Source organism: Metopolophium dirhodum, chromosome 9 (genome assembly GCF_019925205.1).
Source record: "Metopolophium dirhodum isolate CAU chromosome 9, ASM1992520v1, whole genome shotgun sequence".
In the NCBI taxonomy this organism is placed as follows: Eukaryota; Metazoa; Arthropoda; class Insecta; order Hemiptera; family Aphididae; genus Metopolophium; species Metopolophium dirhodum.
Genome location: NC_083568.1, coordinates 11,306,661 through 11,328,472, shown reverse-complemented (window position 1 = coordinate 11,328,472; position 21,812 = coordinate 11,306,661). Strand labels below are relative to the sequence as shown.

At 29.7% G+C, this 21,812-nt stretch overlaps 1 protein-coding gene across 5 annotated transcripts in view; it reads right to left on the bottom strand.

The window, feature by feature from the left end:
* Positions 1 to 21,812, bottom strand: part of LOC132951860 (cordon-bleu protein-like 1) — a 96,599-nt gene that overhangs the window by 47,167 nt on the left and 27,620 nt on the right. Inside the window, exon 1 of one of the 5 annotated variants that reach the window (XM_061023875.1) lies at positions 6,581 to 6,984. The exons of the other annotated variants lie outside the window; for them this stretch is intronic. The gene's annotated coding sequence lies outside the window, so the exon portion shown is untranslated. Of the gene's footprint in view, positions 1 to 6,580; positions 6,985 to 21,812 lie in introns of those variants that run through there. 5 annotated transcript variants of the gene reach the window in all.

Sequence of the window (21,812 nt, the reverse complement as noted above, 5' to 3'; positions counted from 1 at the left end):
AATACACTTTTAGGTAAAACGGTTTATGTTTTTATTAAAATTATAATTAAGTATAATTTTCCTTACATTACCTACCTATAACCTACCTACACAATAGTATGGTTTTTATTACATTTTTTAATGACATCTTATCTAATTATTTTGCCTCAAAACTAGATATTTATTTAGCATTGTAACTATTACTATTACATCATACTTATTATTATTATTATTATTATTATTATTATTATTATTATTATTATTATTATTATTATTATTACTAGCTTATATGTATAGTACCTATAGTATTCAATACTATTAAATATATTAAATACAAAGTTTACACTTAATTAATGTAAAACAAAAGTAGAATCAAATGAACAATTTTTTAAGAATTAAAGTATATTTAGTTACTAATGTTATATAGGTTAGGCAATTGTACTTAGCTGTACAAATATATTGTACTTTAATTAATACCTGACAATACTTCCTGGAAGCCACAGAAGCATGGAACACGATGTACCCCTATAATAGGTTTTACTGCACCCGATACCGGAATTAGAAAGTCGCAAAGGCAGGGATATCGTTTCACAAGCTGTATAATTCTTATAATATATATAAATATTTAGTAATTTATCATGATCGAAACTACTGTATTACTAGTTGTTGATATAGCCAGAAATGTTCTTATATCTTTTCATATATAGATAAATAAAATTAACCTTTATGTATTTAATACAATATGTGTAATTATCGGGATAAATGTAATATACGTGTTAATGTGTTTGCCTTTGCATTCTGAATAGAATTTACTTAGTTCTTACTTTTACTATTTCTATCCGGGACCACACGGAATTGGTTTATTATTATTCTTCATTGACACACGCGCTTTGGGCACAAGGTGAATGAACACTATTGTTGTCCGATAGTAACACTATACACATACACAGTGTTCATTTAATGGACAAAAAAAACGCTGTTTAAAATATTTTGCAGCTGAACACAATAGAGAATTCATCTTCCTCGACCTGTCTTCAAGGCTTCTATATACTTTAGAATAGACAAAAATAAATTCAAGGTGCACTTTTTTATTATGTAATGCGTAGTTTTAAATTTATAATCTCATTTTAATATTCATTTAGGTCATTATATACATGAAAAGCAGAAATTAATTTTATTATAATAACTGAAAAATGTTGATCAAATACTCTGAAAATAAACTTACTACCTACAAAAACAAATGGGAAAACAACAATGCGAAAAAAAGCCAAAAGTCATTGACGTATAATTATTAAAGGACAATTAGAGACAATATTAGAAATTTTAAAGCAATGATGAATCCGGAATATCTGAAACGTTTTAATTGGTTCTCAGGCTGTTACAAAAAGTACATATGAATTGGTTTCCGGAAACAACATTTTATAAGAATTGTAATCTAGTACTAAATTGGTATTAGATTTTGAAAGAAATTTAAATTTTCATCCTTTTTAATTGGAAGATATTCAAGTATATCAATTTTGATCATATAACACATTATGAAAACATTATTAAATTTTTTAATTGTTATAATTTAAAAATTGTGTAATGTATATTTTTATAGATGTAATGAACTTGCTGCACCCACCAAAAGCTACACATTTGTGGTAGTGTCATAAATATTGTACCTACATTTTTTGTTTGATGTACCTATCTTCTTATTTAAGCTATTATTGATAATAAACTTATTTTTTATACAGGCTGTCTACACTTTTTACTTGTTTACTTTACAGCAATAGGTGATATGTTAACATTTATCCGATTTAACAGATTAAATAATCAATGCTATAAGAAATTAAACTCATTTAGATAGTTATAAATTAACGGTATTCTAGAGGCATTTACTGGCATTATTGAATCGGGTATAAAATGTAGGAAAGCGAACACCTTCGTATACTTAGTAACCAATATTTTTAGTGAGCCACTGGGTTGGATGCATTGTAATTATATCCAATTTGAATGTGACTATCATCCGAGTTAAAAGGTAGTAACTTTGAGAGGTATTTATTATACATTTATATACTTTTACATCATTATTAAATATTACAAAATTTTTAAAGAATCGTCATGTTCCGTTTTAAAAATTATCAGAATAATTTATTGTATTTTCAATATAACGATAGAAATTTCGAATCGAAATCATGTTTTAATATTAATGAATGACATGTTTTAAAGCTTGTATAGTATAGAACTATTGTAGAACTATAGACCATATACTATAGGTACCATATAATAATTATATTAATTGAAATAGGTAAGTATAAAAATAATAATAGAGTAAAATACAAGAATGGTTATTATATGAAATGAATACCTAGGGGATTACTGATTAGGTATAGGTAACTGCTCACTACAAGAACTAACATACTATTGAAATACAATATTATTATGTAATTCATCAAGTATCATAAATATATAATCAATAAATAATTTTGCCATGTCATAATATTATTATAGATTATACCTAGGTGAATGTGAAAAGACAATACCTATGTATTTTATTTTTGGAAATTGTTGGGTTTTCGAATTACAAGGTACCTAAATAATACGTATTGGTACTTTTGATGACGCCACATCAACTATGGGTAATTTAGTTTTACACGCACTTTACAAATCAAAAAAAGAGCTTAACATTTTTGAAGAAAAATTTAAAGTTCACATTAGGTAGTGTTGCTAATTGGTAATTGCTGATACTTACAACTTACAAGTTAGAACAGTACCTATGTGGGCTATATTAGATTATTTAACATTAAAAATATTCGTTAACTTCTTTAACTTTTCACCCATCAATACAGTAATTAATAACTACTGCATGGCATTCAAATAAAAATTAGAAAAAGAAAAACACGTATTTATAACATAAAAAACATACATTTCCTTATTTTACAATACTTATCAAAGTACTCAAGGCATTAAACTAAATTCTGTTTTAAAACAACGAATTTAAATATTTGTTGATTATATTAATTAAATAATACATAATAACTTACATACGTAAGAATTCGTAAGAATTTGTAAGAATGCAAGATAAAGATACGAATCTGATAGTACATATAGGTGTAGTGTATTAATTTAAAATTTAATGTACAGCTTAATTATTATAATATACATTTTTAAGTAATGTTTGATTTTTCAACTATTTTCAATTATTTTTTTTCAATTTGTTTTTTAATTTAATAATTACAATAAGTCGATTTGATAAAGGGTAACATTTAACGACTATTCCATAACATTAAATTATAGTGTTTCAATTGTTCACCTTTGTATAAAAAGTTAAAATATATTGGATGAAATATTTTTCTGACCTAGAATTTTAAAAAAAACCTTTAAAATTATGATCTATTATTAATGAACCAATGAATTTACCTACCTAATAATATTTTAATAGTGATGTAATTTTATATTTAGTACAATATTATGTAAATTAACTGCCAAAACGTTGTATTTGTCTAACAGTACCTACCTACCAACATCACATCAAACTTCAAATTATCACACATTGAATATTCACACAAATGTTTATCGCCTACTGATTAAACAGTCACATTGAATAACCAATCATAATCATGCGGTTATACATACCTATAATAATCACATAAGGATAAGGTACATAAAATTTTTATAACGCTGCATTGTTGAATGTTCCCTTTTCAGTTATTTTGTACCTAATACATATTTACAAACTATAATGATTAACTAGATACTTTCATCATATAACCATTAAAGTCAATGATGACGGAAAAAATTAAGTATTACAAAATAATTGATTTAATATAGACATTAGTCGGTATGAATTAATAAATTCTCGAGTCTCGAGATGTCAAGATATTGGTGTTATTATGAACATTAAGACTTTACAGTCTTCGATATAACGTAAACAAATTAATTGCTCTAGTGCAGTGGTTCCCAAAGTGTATTTTTTAGTACTTGATCATTTTCCAAAATTGCAACAATTTACATAATAATGTACGATATACACATTGTTTAATTAAATATAATTTTTTTATATTTGTAATGATAGGAAACAATTATTGTTATATATTTATCGTATCTCTACTACAGAAACAAATTAGAATTTTGCCGCCATCCCCCCACCCGGGGCACGGCAGAAACCTACGGGTGCCCCATTAGAAATTCTGCCAAAAACACACACGTGTACCAACCTACCCAATTTAAAAACCTACAGTGCCCTCCCCCACACCCAATGGCCTATGTTGCCGCGGGTTACTCAATAAAAAAAAAAAAAATTTTTTTTATACGGCTATGAGTTTATTTAATGAACATTTAAATAGCTAATAAACCAGACGACAATAGTATAAATACTTAAGTGTTGATATGATACAGTATAATAATGAAAAATAAACTATGTACTGTCCGAAAAAATCAGTTGAGATTTTGATATGGTAAATAAGAATGAAAAACAATTGTAACCATCAATCATTATAAAAAAATCCCTTATTTATAGTAGATACTAAAATTTACATTGATGTCGGGATTGCTGTTGTTTGTTAAAGAATAAATTAACATTTGATTATGATAATATTATCATGATCTATTTTATTTTTATTTAAAAACAGTGCGAGTAGTGGGTTATTATGTAAGGATTCCAATTATCATGCGTTATTCTTATTAGTCATAGTTCCGGCTGTCGAAGACGCAATATTGGCTTCCCAGTTTCCGATAGGCTATAATGTACAAAAATAATCCAGTTTTTGAGAAATAAAAATTTGACTAAAATATGGTGAATAACTACGTTACGTTTGTTTATTATACAATATATTTGAAAGAGACCGATGATCACGATCGCAACCCCCCCCCCCCCCCTCTTTGGACCTAAATGTATTTCTATTTAGGTATTAAATATTATGAATTTTTTAATTAATATTATTTTATAAAACTAAATTTTCAAGTATGAAAAAAAGAAATTTAAATTTATAATATAGTGATAAATAATTTTAATAAATTAAGAATCTTTTACAGGTATTTCTGTTATAATATTTTAATTACTTATCTTATAAAATGCAAGTACAAAATTGGCTAGTACGTATTTAAAAATACCCATCTACTTTTAAAGTAAAGGGTATACATAATATTGTATAATAATTTTAGTGCCCCCCCCCCCTCATCATAAAACGATGTCAAAAATGCCATTGCACAACTTGATTTTTGCATACAATTTAATAATTTCAAAACTAATTTATAAAATGTATATTCATATTATAGGTTATACCTAAGTACTTACTAAGTAAGCATAGTTTTTAAATAAAAAAATATGAGCAAATACTATGTCAAGAATTCATGAAATGGTTTGATATTATAAGCTTATAACAGTATATATAAATACAGGATTTCACAAAAGTTTGTTAATACATTAATGCTTCATAAATATTTAAAAATTAATAAACCACTCATTTGTTACATATATTATAATATTACCTATGTAGTTGTTGTTGGTACTTGATACGGCATAAAGCTGCTTAGCCGAGAGAATATCCGTCAAGAGACGCTGATTAATATTTTAAGATCCTTTTTTACGTGTGCATGACCATTAAAAAATTTAAATCGTAATGTAGATACATTGATAATAGACAATAATGCTTCGAGTGTATAGTACCTATATTCATCGACCAATCATAAACTTAACCTACCGTTTCTAAAATAAATGAAAATTTATTTATTTCTATTAACTATAGTACTATACGTACTATACTTAGTAATTAGTAGGTATACTTCTATAATATTATACAGGACATAAGTATAATATGGAATAAGTATATAATATATAATATTTATTATATGGGAGTATGGGACATAGGTAGATAGAAGGTACTACGGTATATTATATACGAATGCCAAGAATAAATTATTAATTAAATTGTTATATTAATAATGATTCAATGATTGCAATGAATTATTTCAATAAAATAATAACTCGAATAATATAATTAATACCTCCTCTAGTACCAACCACCAACGTAAATACGTAATCAAAATATTTTTATCTTCTCGGTAAGTACAACAGTTGTTAGTAGGTTATTGTAGGTATAGCGTATTATTATTATTATACTGGTCTACGTTATTTACATGGTTTTTAATTTCTTATCATTAGGCATAACCCATTATCACGGTAAGTGCTTTGTAATTGATTTGTGATTAAAATAGACAAATGGCGAGTGTGCAGAACGCGTAGGTAATGATAAAATATCCAAAGTGTAAATTTTATTATAAAAGTACCTACAATAATACCTGAAGTACACACTTCCGAGAAAAACAACAACAGCGTATAATATTATCTACAATCTACATATTATTATTATTATGATTATCTTTCGATCGCCAACCGTTGGTTAACAGTAGGCTGATTACTATAGCATTATTATTATTATAATTATTATTGTTTTACGGTAAAACAATGCGTATTAACGTGGTCGTGGTATATAAACAACACACCGCGCGACGATCGAATATTAATATGTGCGGAAAGGTGACGGTAATTCGCGAGCGGGGCCGCATCAAAACATCGTTAACATTGTAATATGATAAAAAACGATTATTTAGTATTTACCTTCAGCACTCGGGGAACGGATGCCTCACATCCCTCTAATCCATCACCACAACCGTGGTAGGCGTATAAAATCCAAATTTGAACGATGCACTGACACGGCGCACACAAACACACACAACACACGTTCGCACACGTAACGCCGCGGCTTAAGCGCGGATTTTTGATTTAACGCGACACATAATAATATTTTTTTTATCTCGCGAAAAGAATAAAAAATTTCGAAACCGATATTATAAAACTATATTATTCTGGACTCGAGAACGTGTGTAGGAAAAAACCAAAAAACAAACAAACCGGCAAACAAACCGACGTCGCGCGGACTATTCTAGATAATAATATTATTATGATACGACACACACGGAAACTCGCACCACAGTGGCGCGGAGCACGCGCACAAACGAGAGAACGGCGTTCAACTGAAGCCGGTGCACGCCGCGGCAACGTTCCGTGACCGGTGGACGGGCGGGCGGGCGGGCGGTCATGCAGTCGGTCGGCCGTTTTATAACGAACATTTTCGCCTCTCTTATATTTATATTTACCTGCTGCTGTCCTGCTTATAGGTAAAGTATATCTACCACGGTCGTAGTGTCGATATGGTTCTGCCGATGGCACCTACCTTCAACCTACCTGTCTTCAATACGGACAACAATAATAATAATAACAACAACAACAACAACAACAACAAATAACAATACGTGCAGTGTGGACGTAGTATATTATTATAGTAGCGTAGTAATAGTACAAATAGGTGTAAACAATTCAGTTCGGCCATGTGTGCCCATATTCCACACGTGGCGGTCGGTGAGCTCCTCCTATTTATAATAATAGGTACCCATTGTAGAGAGCGGATATAGGAACAAAAAAAAGAGGAGGAGGAGGATCTTGACAAAAATTATGCACGTTCAAGTCTTAAGTGTATAGTTAATATAAATTAAATACTCGTCGTTTTAAAAAGTGATAAACCATAAAAATTACTATAAAAAAAAAAAATAATAATCATATCGTAATCGTAAGTACTGTTTGTGTGTAACTTATAAATTATTACACCTTTTTATAAGCTATCAAAAAGAAAATAAAGTATCTTTGAAATAGAAATGTGTTCCCCTCCCCTCGTATCAGCCCCTGCATACATAAATAATAATATTATCTCCGAAGATCTGAGCCGGCCATCAGATCTTCATAATATTTCACTAAATATATAACACACTATAATATGTTATTAATTATTATATTTTAAATTGTTATTATGACTTATAACGACACAAAGCGTTCTTTCGACAGTGAACGAGTGTGGATTTATATATTCCAATAATAATAACATATAATTACGATCAATGTTTTAGTCGTAAAAAGCACAACGTTATTTGTAGGCAATATTAATTATACTGGGATTTTTATTTTTTTAGTTTAGTGAAGGCTACATCACAATATATAAATTCAGAATTTACATGGTAATTTTAAGTAGAAAAATTGTACATAATTATATACCATAATAATATCATATTAGTTGTAGTTTTCCTGTCGTGTTCCGGCGTTTGTAAACAGACATTAAAGCATTATACATTTTTACTTTTTAGCTAACTTAAAATGTATGGTAAATGACAAATCGATTTAGATAATTGACAAATATCTACCAATTTATTTTATAGTAATAATTGTGTGTTTGAAAACCCGTACCAAAAAAAAAAATCTATAAAAACAGAAGGTAGGTGACCAACCTAACCTATACGGACATAATATAATAAGTACCTAATACCACCGTATACCGTCCATTATAAAAGCAATCCATGGCTAAGGATCGATGATAATTATATTATTCTGGCAGGGGGGTGATAGTAGGTACCTGTTATAACTGGGCCGTATAAATGATTGTTGTATCTTGAAATCATATTTTATCGGAATTTTATCTATATATTTGCGGTATAATATCGATAGAATTAAAAAATATAAGGTATTTATCACGGGGTGTCGCTAAGCGGTTAAGATATACATCTTACCAGGCATGGGTAAAATAATATGGGTGCGTTGAGTAACATTTCGTAGGCAGTAATATTGTTATTGTAGTTATACGCAGTAGTTTAGATCCGTGAATTCCTACGCGTCATTATTGCCGAATATAACCATTGACGTCATCGCGTCTCGGGAATAATTCGGGTGAAAAAAAAAAAACCGTTAAAACTTCCTACCCCAAATGGAACGTGGATACTATAATATACAGGACAGGTGATGCATTCAGGCTGTCGGATAATAGCGGCGCTTGGAAGAATAATAATAATAATAATAATAACATAACGAGAGAATGGGCGATGAGTGCACCAGACCAACGACGCCACGACGACGACGACAACAACGGCGGCGGCGGTGGCGACGGTGAACGATTATTTATATTTTATACGAGTATATTACTATAACATACAGAGTGTTCCACGGAGATTTTACTAATTCAAGTGATGGGATAATTTAAATTCCTCATCCCACTATTTTAAATTAATAAAATGTCTTCACGGGCCGTCTCCCATTATATTGTAATATAGGTACAGCATATAATAATATTATGATTATAATATTAATACAGGCAATCATATCGTTTTGACGTGAAGAATAGGTATACAGGGCGATCAAAAATATTATTTACAACTGTTATTGTTATTGTATTTTATTACCTTCCAATTTAAATATTAGCCTCGTAGGGAGGGGGAAGTACTCTGTATATATATAATGTAAACATATGACGTGTATTTACGTGAAATATATATTAATAAAAATGCGTTGTTATTATGACAATTTATAATTTCAACAGGTTAAATTATATTATTAACTACCTGCAGAGTTGAATAAATTATTGACGAAGGTTTTTTTTAAAATTATCATGGTGGTAGTTAAACCGATGATATATTTGTGTACATTATTTTGTATCTTTGTGTTTGGGTCTTTAACGTCGCAAACCCTAAAAATTATTATAATCGTCAGCTTTACAGCATATCGAACTACGGCAAAGGTAACCGAAGTCGTGACACATTTGTAGGAAATGTGAAAACGCGATTATTATATTATTATTATTAATAACGTTCATCGCACATCGATAACCGTTTTAATGGCGTTTAATTCCATTATAGTTTTGGTGATGATATATAACGTTTTATATCGCGCCGCCGTAACGATCGTTTACAGTGAATTTTTTTTTTTTTGATATCAATAATTCATCAACTTTTAGCCGAGGTGTGGCCGAGAGAAAACCGAAAATTTCAAACGATGCGACGTCAAGCGAGCGGCGAGTGGCCGCCGGGGCAGTTGCTATGACGTGTAAATAATAATATACAATAAAAGTGCTGGACGTGATTCCGCATCAATATTAACGTCGATTTCAGACGATGCTGCTTGATAGAGCGGCCGTCGGAGTGTAGGCGCATAGCATTATGGGTATATACGATAAGCCGCGTGCCGCTCGTTTCGCGCGGCCGCTTAATCAACGCGGTAATATCAGAGTGATTATTAGTCGATAAAATATGATAAAATATTCGCAGACAGTATTTGAAATCGTTGACCCAAAAATGCACAATGAGTACACTGCACCGCCGGTCGGGCTCAAAGCAATGATCGTCGAGAACCGGACGGTGGCGCGACGGACGCGGAGAAAATAATATAACCATCGGCGGCGACGGCGACCGTTTTCCTCCGAGACCGACCAACTGAAAACATCGCGGTTACCACCCGGCACCGAACTGTAAACATGAAACGGGCGTAGGACCGAAAAACTCGTCTCACATAATATCAGTATTATAATAATATATTCATTATTATATTGTATTTGTTACCAAGAATTTTATTTTTGTTTATAAATTATTATAATAAGATTCCAATGAAAATGTATAGGTAGCTAATTGAATCTAAATGACGCCACGGCGGCCTCCAATAATTGGACACTTTTCAATGCACGAACGACATATTACAATGCCCGTTCCATTATATATTTACAGGTCAGTGTCACCCAGTAGCGAGTAAAGGCAATTTCACACTTCACCGTGATAGCATTGTAACCAGTGATTTCCGACGAAAAAATCGTTTTTTGAAATTCTTGATAATCTTTTGTGCGGTAATAACAGTGATTCATATTGTGATCAGTGCATACTGTAATGATGCACTGAATGGTAAGTGCGGTAACTGGTTTAACATATCAGTCGATCGGGATTGGATTCTACTTCCTGGTATATAATATAATATATACTATATGGAATCTACCTACTTATAAACATTGCGGTATACAACTTACTGACCGCGAGACTTATTACTCAGCCAACCACAGCGCCTAATTTTTTTGAAAACCATGGTTCACGTTATTACGGAGGTGTGTGAAGTCGCGTATAAAGCCGGGTTTACACTACCACACCATGTCGCCACCTCTCGTCTCGTGTTCCGTTTCTGTATAATATATGTTTTAATACGTAGCTATCAAAATATTTGCAACACGTTAATTATAATCAATATGTTCAACACTATCCCTATGGGCTGTGACACATAGTATGGTAACCGGGAATTAACCACGTAGACGATGGCTACCTCGATCTAGGTATACAATATTGTAACCTCGGTTCATACTGTACACAAGGTATATTTGCCAGTGGGTAACCGCGATAATTATACCGTCCGTCATTTGTTCCCAACGTCCGCCACTGGCGTTTATTCATCGCGTGCCGTTCGATTTTCGATCGAAACGTTTTCGCGTGATCGTGCGTATTAATTAAACTGTGATGTGTAGTGTGACGAAATTCCGACGGAACGATTTTTCGTACGTATATATTATAATAGCGACTGTTAAATTATTTAGACTGTATAGAAATTTCATTTTGGATTTAGATCACACTATTCCACAATCCATTCAACGTACATCCGAACATAATGCATGTAACTCATTCCAATAGTACCGTCATACACTCACACAGGTGCATGCATCTGGTATTATTGATAAATCCAAAGATTTCGAATTGTTGTAAAAACTCATGATTATCAGGACCACCCAATTATCTGTTGGATATAACAAGCTCATTTCTGTTGTCTAACGGAAAACAATATTCTGTTATAATAAATGAGAACTTTTCTATTTTTGAACCCATAACAGCTGGTGTTCCTCAAGGATCAATATACTTGGCACTATTTTATTTGATATCTACGCATCGGACATCTCACAGACGCCATGCACTAATATAGCCGTCCTTTTTTTCGCCCTTTTTGCCGAAAATACAACAATCTTAATACTGAATCTCGCAACATAACAGTCAATATACAAAATCATTTAAATATTTTATCATCTTGTTGCAATAATTAGAAAATAGGTCAAAATACCAATATATGCCTAAACAATTGTAAAGTTTTATTTTTGTTTATATAATTCAACCCCTAAGCGGGAAATTTTACAAAATTACATGGTGATACAGTGAAACATAAATTTGTAATATATTTAATAAATCCATTAATGGACAAAGAACAAAAAATAGTTTAAGCTAAGTAATTATTATAGAGAGGTAAGAAAGCAACGATCGACTTCGGTACAACGTGAGGATAATGTTGGGATATTGAAGCGTATGGGATTAGGTTGTAGTCATGCTGAGGGTGATCTATCCTTAGCAAACGCGATAGGTAGGAAATGAACTTATTTTAACTTGCTCTATACGTATTTAATGGCCAAGTATGGGTGCCAGATTTCACACCATCCCCGAGGATGGATCGAACTAGTGCGAAGAAAAGAGAGCGGAGTAATGTAGCTGTTGAGAAGGACTTGGTGCTACGCACAACAAAGCCTAGGATCTTAAGGGCTCTGCATAGGGCTACTTACGTTAATGTGGTGTTCAACGTTCAAAGACGGGGAATTAAAAATCCCATGATCCTCAAAAAGGAATAGGTACACATTGAACATCCATCAAAGTTATATGGATGGTAGCTGGGGATATGACACCTGGTAAATGTTAAGACGTTGCATTTGTTTAAGTTGAGCGACAACCTTAGGTGCCGAATACATCTAGTTTTTTACAGTCTTCGTCATAACTGTATATACTTTATATAACCTAGCTATAAAAAACTAGCGATGCTGTTTCCTATTCTATACAGAAAGTCTACATTTCAGAAAAACACGTTCCATATACCCACTTATATATATAAGTATAAGTACTGCGCACATTGCTTACCATCTTCAGATATTATGCTTGTCCAAAAATGTGCACAAACCCACTTAAAAAATTGCAAATATTTCAAATAAAATCTTAATAGTAGTATTAATTATTCCAAATTATATTTTAAGAAACCTAACCATACACTAAGAACTCAAAATTCCAAAACTCCTAGAAAATCGTGGTTGAAAGTTATTTTAAGTCCATTCACAAGTCAACAGGTTCAGTGCACTACAATCTCAACATAAGATCACCACTCTCAACAACACTTAAGATGAGAATGTCTTCATGACCTATTTATATATTTTAAACTTCGTTTAAGGTTCAGTGTTGAGTTACTAATCAGTAATCACTTAGACACTACTACATTACAATTAATATTCATTTTATTTAAGACGCAGTTAGTAAAACGAAACATATTGTAAGTATTCATCTTCCCTATATATAGATAGCGCAAGCTAAGAATATCCAACTGCATAAAAAATTAAATAAAAATATTATAATCGCGAGTCATTTGCGGTCCGAAAAAACGCGTCGTCCGTTTGTCGAGGACGGCGCGGCAAGGTATCAGGCGCACAACCTATACGTATTATTCGCAGGTTCCTTGTAGGGATAAACAGTTAGAATATTCATACGCTTCTACGACCGTTATTGGCATTGGTTACTGTTTAGAATGTATTGTATTTACACGTATTATATTATATAGTGTGTGCTATACATATAGATAAATTTGAAAACCAAAGTTAAACCTTGGTAAAATGGTCGCATCATTAGGTACGACTTTTAGAATAATAAAAAATAATACAATATAAATATAATATGAAGTATCATTTTGAATTGTTGTCGCTTCGTTAGATGGTTTTAATATTCATACACGATATAATTATTATACCTATTACAGTTTATAACCTGTACACGTACATTATATACAGTATAGGTACGTATAACCACATAGGTTATTTGTAATTTCCAATAGTTTAACATTGGTAAAATCATTAAAACTGTTGCGTTATGCGTCCATTAATCCTCAGTGACGATGAGTAGCCTCGGGTAGTAAAATATAATATAGGAAAGGTGTATCATACAGATACAATATATAATTTAATACATTTATAACTCAAGCGTAAGAATGTGTGAGCTCAGTAAGCGCCCTTAGTAACTACTCGGTAAGTATTGTATAAAAAAAAAATTATTATTATTGGAACCTCGATAGAATATATCTACCTACGTTTTAATAAAATAAAAACTAAACAGACATGTCCGCAGATGCTGTATAGTAATCAGAAACCACAGTAACATCCATATCGTTAGTGTTAAAACCACAATAAACCCAATATTCAATAAACTATCTAAATAAATTATAGTAATACCGTGGGTACCAATATACTATATAATATATGATATAGGTACACTACCGAATTATCTTATAGTTTGCAATCGTCATTTTTTTCAGTGTATCATTATTGTCTACACTTTTAGATAGCAGATATGATATACGTGTATGATACTACAGTCATTGATTATAATATTATGTATGTAAATTATTTTATTATTATTGTAGATATCATGATAAATATCATGTTTTATTATAATATTCAGATGCATTTATTGAAAATCTATTTAATTTTTGAGAACTTATGTTTTCAAGTCGAATTAGATACAAACTCGAGAAGGTTGTAAGTAGAACCCTTACTTTAAATTACTATGAGTCGATGAATGATTTTATGTACTTTTATTTTAAATGGGTTTCTGAGTTTCTAACTTCGAGCTATGGATCCCTGGTTAAGTATATTAAAATAATTGACACGCACAACGGACCTATAGTTGTGCTGCGTACCTGCATAATATTGCAATTGACAATAATAATTATTTTAATTCATTTTATGAGAAAACCTCTTTATTAAATCACTCGAACAGACCGGTCGGATACGGTTGTACCTTTTACCGTTTATAGGTTCCGGCGGTCAATGGACAAAAACTAGCTTGACACAGATCCGGGCAATCCCTTTTATACGCTGTGCTTCGACATTCGTACGACCACAAACTTTACTGCAAATGTGTATAGACGTATAGTACAGTGCATCACGAAGATGTTTCTTATCAGCCTATGTAATAGGTATTTATATGATACAACTTGACTGTGGTTATGCATTGATGAAACAGTTTTAATATAGTAATATAATATGTTAATTACACTGTTTATATTACATTTATATAATATTCGATTAGAATATTCAGGAGAAAAGGAACTATCTAATAACTAATTCAGTAATGCATATATACTTCAGTCTACTATTGGAATCAGAAATGATTTACAAACAGGAAACTCAGTAGCAAATACATTTATATTATTATATTACCTATTTATACTTGTAATAATTCACGAATGCATAAGAGTTAAGGTGCGTTCACATCTTTCTTGTATAAATATTTAATATTATAACATTGGTACCTAACATATAAGTTGAATATATTTAAGTTTACGATATACCTAGTACCTACCATACGAACGCACCTTTAAATAAAAGTTAATATAGACTTACAGTTATCTTTGTTACTACCTACCTTAAAAGTATTCTAATAACCATAAACAATATACATTGCTTATATTATAAATATATTTATAATTACAGCTATTCAGTGCTTAAACTCAGAAATACACATAAACAGGTATATTATATTTAAGGAAACTATTGTCCATTCTATAATATTATGATAAAATTATCATTAAAATATCAAATAATAATAATAAATAAGTTTGATTATAGTTCTCAAAGTAAAGCAAATATTTACAATCAAAATTGTTGCAAGTGATAAAGTAAGTCATTATCATGAAATTCAAAGTAAGTAACTTAATTCCTATACTATATACAGATATGTATATTCATTTTTGATAGAATGATATTGTTTGTTCTCTTAGTTTACTAAATCAGTTTTGATTGAATGGGTGTAAAAGTTTTAAAGCGATCATCGCTTTGTTTATGTTTCGTGCCTTGTTTAGAATTTATTCTTTGGAATTATGTAAATGTTGATTACATAAAAGTTTGAAATTCATGATGAGTATACGTTAAACAGTGTGATTTCTAAATACAATGTTCTAATTTATTCGTTGTCACGTTTTAGTAAACATATTGTCAGTGTTCGCGAATTGTAAATGTAGACCAATTATTTGCATTAATAAAAAAAGTGGGAAACTAGCTCTTCTCACTTCGGTATAGTAGCCAGTAGGTGCTGAGTGTATCTCATATTGAGTAAGTCTGTAATGTGTGTGATATTTTATTTGAATTAAATGATAAGTCATTGAATATTAAAAACGATTCTGAGTGGAAATGGTCAGTCAGCCTATTTAATTAAGTATATTTTATTGTATGATTAAATTATTAGCGATTTATCATATTATTGGTAAAATGGTAGGCTGAAATAATTTTTGATGAGAACATTAGGTTTACAATATTAATATTTATAAATTTTAATTAAAACCGTCCTTCCACCGTAGAATTACGAACTGAAAATAATAGGCACCTGTGAGAAATTGAGTAGCAAATTTACAAATAACAGTAATAATATAACAGTATTTTACAAATTTTCAAAATTCTAAAGCAAAGTAAAATAAAAATGAATTATGCTAAAAATAATTTACCGGGAGGAGGGTTGAATAAGCTCCTGATGCCCCTTTCAGCTACTGTACTGTTTTAGAGTCTTAGGTATTTCAATTAAAATAACATTTTATAAAAATTTTGAACTTTAAACGCATATAAAAAAAATGTCGATCATGCATTTTTGATATATTTAATATAATAATATATAAACAACATATTGCTATAAATACAAATTTCGAGGAACCTATTGTATTAAATTATTAAGAAGTTAAGTATTTATTTTTAAATAACAATAAACATAACAACAAAAAAAAGGTGGGTAAGTGGATGTCGCTCTGCTGTACATTAGGTTACAAGTGGGTCACTGTAATGGATGGTGTTAAATTTGAATTCAATGATATAATTATCATTGTATAAGAAAAACGATTCTGAGCGAAAACGGTCAGTTAGCCTATGATATTAACAAGTATATTTTATGATATTATTGTGAATAATGTAATTTATATATAACATATTTACGTGGAGCCTTGTTTTAAATTTTCAATCCTTAGCCATACAAGTTAAACATTTTATACATTTTTAACTACAAAATAATTTATAAATTATAAATTTGATAAATGTTGTCAAAATTTGAACTTTAAATGCTTATAAAAAAAAATTGTGCCTATATATTTTTAATATTTTTGAACTGCAATTGTAACATTATATCAGGAGCCTTGCATTAAATTTTCACGCTTTTTTACACGACAAATAAAATTTTATTGATATTTATAGAAAAAAAAACTAAAAAAATTTAAAACTGACTATGTCCGTAAACAGTTCAAAAAGATTCAAATTATTTTCAAAATGTCATGGTGTATAGAAAATGCTAATATAAACATTCAGTGAAATTTTCAAGTATCTACAGTCATTCCTTTTTTAATTACGACAAAATAAGAAAATCGTTACATGAGATATCGAGTGAATATCAAATGTTGTAAAAATATAAATTTCAGACGCTCATAAAAATTTAATTTAAGTTTCTTGTAGACATTTTTTTGTTTGATAAACGTAGACAAACTTATGAGTAATCTTATATTACATTTTCAAATCTTAGATTTAAAAAGAAAAATTTTTATGAATTCTCAACTCAAAATAATTTGCTAATTTTCGTGATTTTTCCGTATTCTGTCAAAATTTGAACTTTAAATGCTTATAAATAAAAACTGTGTTTAAGGATTTTTAATTTTTTTCATCTGCCTTTGAAACAATAACCTAGAAGCCTTCTATTAAAATTTTAAGCTTTTTTACTCAACAGGTAAAATTTTATTGATATTTATAGAAAAAAAAAAACTAAAAAAAATGGAAATTGACAATGTCCGTAAACAGCTCAAAATAAGTCATAATATTTGGAAAATGTTATGGTGTATATGAAATGCAATTATAAACATTAAGTCAAAATTTCATATTTCTACGATCATTTGTTTTAGAGTTACACCAAAAACCACAATCGATTTTCTCAAAAACAGATTTTGCGTAAAAATTCCCGTTTTTCCTTAATTTTTCTTTTGTTTTTCACGTCGCTTTTGAAAATTACTGGGAAATTTTTACTTTTGACCCCCAAAGTACCAACTATATTCACTTTCCTATCAGAAAAGTTACTGTTGAAGAAAATCCAAGCACTTTTACTGTCCTAAAAGGTAATGACAGACAAAAAAAATAAAAAAAAAACACACATCATTGTAAAATCAATACATTCATCGCTTCGCTCAGAATCTAAAAAACATTTTTATGAACATAAACGAATAAGCGACTTAAAATGCACGAAATTGGTATTGAATCTTAACAGTGTTGCATATTTTATACTACGTATGAACCATAATATAAATTCTAAACGTTGTTTTAAAAACTATATACCTACATTTAATGGTCAATTATAATAACAGGATATGAGTATTCACTAGCATTGTTACTTAAATGAATATTCCTCTATCACCATATTTTTATTAACAATATAATATAATGATGAGTACCTATGCATAATAGTATATATATATAATATTCATGCATTTGTTATTAATTATAACTTAATATTAATCATGATTAGACAGTATTATTAACGAATTTAATATTATCGTGAATAATAATCGACAACGTGAAAATAATAATTATTACGGTATTTCTGGACTAAAGCCATTTATGTACCCATTGATGTACATACATAGTACGTTCATATAGTACCTATAAATAATTTTAATATAATATCATATTCAATTGAAACACACATAATTTAACATAAATTGCAATTTATCAATAAAAAAAAAATTTCGTTCTCTTTAGAACTCTATGCATGTACTATTTTTTTTTTTTTTTTAATTGGTCATTAAGCCAGGCAACTATGGCCATTAGCTGTTTGTTTGTTTTTTATTTGTAAGGGAGGATACTGTTGGTTAGTAAACACGTGTGTGTAAGTTTTTGGCAAATTTTCAAGTGGGCACCCGTAGGTATCTGCCATGCCCGGGTGGGGGATGGCGGCACTTGTTCTCCGGACACCGTGACTTGTCCAAAGAAAAATGCCGCCCATGGCCAAGGAATCGAACTCGGGTCGACTGCGTCGCAGTCGACGCCTTAGTCCGTTCGGCCACTCCGTCCCCCGCATGTACTATTGTACTTATGTCTTATAGTATTATAATACAAATATCGAGTAACTATCGCTTCTATTGTGTAGTAGGTTTTGAGTCTGATTCGTCATAATATGTTCGTGTATTTTGTTTGTAAGTCTCTAAATATAGGTACTATGCATTCTCGAGTGTTGTATAAATATTTTGTTATTTTTATACAATTATTAAGGGGAATATCTATACTGGGATATTCGAACCTCCCCCCCCCTACCGAGTCTTAAATCCTCCTCCATGACCTACTATACAATTAATAGATGAAATGTTCACATCATTGTAAAAAAAAATTCATAATAACATATTAATCAGTAATCACTATGTATTGATGATTAAACTTTAAATTAAGTATCTTTAAGTTATATGTAATATTAAATGAAATTAATGTTTTAACTGACTATAGGAGGTAACTATTTATTATAACGGTCATAAATAATAAAATATATCTTGTATACATAACGCTGATAATTATTTTAAATGTTTAAACAGTGCTCTATGGATCTTAGAATTTAATAACGGTTTAAAAATACGAATGCATTACAATTATTAATGTAAGGAACAGAATATGATGGGTTATTACAGAAACATACAGCATTCAAGTGTCAACCTGGACCAGTGAAAAATATAATCCACGTGTACTATATTTATATTTTATAAATTATAAAACATTCCAGCACTAGTTTCATTTTTATTTCTGACTAGTCGATTCAAAAATAAATAAATGATTATTCAATTCATGCCCAATAACCAATGGTCACGACTAATTTTTACTTTCAATGCAGACGACGCAGTATGTGTATATAATAATAATATTATAATAGTTACGTGTACGTGTGTAAATCATTAACCATAGTAACCAGTGATGACCTTGGAGTCCAATGACGGACGCACATGTGACAAAATGCTGATTTTATATAATACACGATTATTCTGACGCCATGCTATTTCATGATATTTTATTGTAATAATATTGTAATGTGTAACTACCGTGTACGTACCTACAATGCGACGTGCGTTCGTCGTTAATCAAAGCAACCCGCCACCACCGCCACCGATTTACAGTTTTCGGCATAAGGTGCTACTGCTGGTGTGAACAATATATTATTATTATTTTAAACGTCGTGTTGTGATGGAATTTGATTTATAGTTTTGGCTTTCCACGAATCATAGGCTTGCCCCGCGGTGGGAGTTTGGAATTACGTTATAGGGCATAGGCCGGTAAAATGTACGTCCACAATATACGTATAATCGATAATATACCTACACACTACGGTTTAAAATTTGAAATCATATTTGAAATTAAAACTTATTTTTATTTATTTTAGACCCAAAGCGCCTTACACAATATTGACAATTATGTTAAAGTACATATTAATGTATTATATATTTTAAGAAAATTAAGTGCATGATCGTATGTCTTAATATATTTAGCTACTATTATTTTTTAGTTATGGTATATACATTATACATACATTATTTGCAACTATTTATCTGTCACACAATTTAGTAAATATTAAAATTTAGTTGTAGTGAAATTTATAAGTTGTAAGTTGACTTAATTTTTTTTTAAAAACGTGTTGAAACGGCGAAGTACAGAATTATTTATTTTCAATTCAGTTTTTTTTTCATTTACTTAATAGGTATACTATAAGGGTTTTAATTTTATAACATAAGCCTTATCTAGAGCTTGAGTGTTGGTATTAGGGTCAATAACATTTTGATGTTGATGGTTTCATGAATATATATATGAATATACTTCCATATTTAGGCACTTATATCCGGGCACTTGTAAGCTGGCCATTGTCTGAACTCTGAATATATTATTGTTCTTTTTTTTAAATTTATTTTTTTATTATTTTTAGATGTTATAGTAACGTTTTGCTTGATTAATTATTATTATTATTTTGAAAACTCTCCTCCAAAATTATTTTCAGGGCGTGTCACAAAAAATTCAAAGAACCTATTAGGATTTATGCTACCGGATATTTGTATAGGTACTTGCTAATCAAAATGTTTTGTAGAATTGTCATCATAACTTTTGGCCGTCATATTCATAATTGTAACTTATGGTTATTATAATATCAAAAATAATAAAAACTATTTTATTAAATTACAAAGTGAAGGTGGGACAGGGATACGGCATAATGTATAAGTAGTAAGTACATACAATAATATATATCGAAATGCATAGTAAAAAAACTTATTGATGAGTATAATATGAATTTAAGCCTTATGATGGCGTTATTAATAATGATTACTGTCAAAAGTTCAGTGTTTATTAATATTAATATTATTATAATATTATGTAGTTATAGGTAATAATAATATTATATTATAAAATTAGATTTTGTACATAGAGACATATCTATATTTATTCGCTATTGTCATTATTAATCTGCATTTTAAATTGGAAAATTTGTCCATAAAATAAATTAAATAAATAACAATATATTTTTAACTCATTCTGTGTAAGTATATTGTATATATCCTGTAGGTACAATATTTCATCGGTAGATAACAAACTGAAAGGCAGTCAAATAATTACTAAATGTGTTATAACTTTGCTGTTTCTCAACTAAATTAATATTATGACTACTAAAATAAAAAATAATAAGAATAAAAGACGTCCGTTGAATATATTGTATTTGTATAGAAGTTTGGTAGAGTTGTTCTCATAATAATAATAATAACGATAAAAAAAATGGAATTTTTTAGTATGAAAAAGTAGTATTTTATGAATACTAATATTAAATGTATAATAATACAAATACTTGGTGGATTACATAATAATATTATATTTCATTAATTTTAGTTGAAT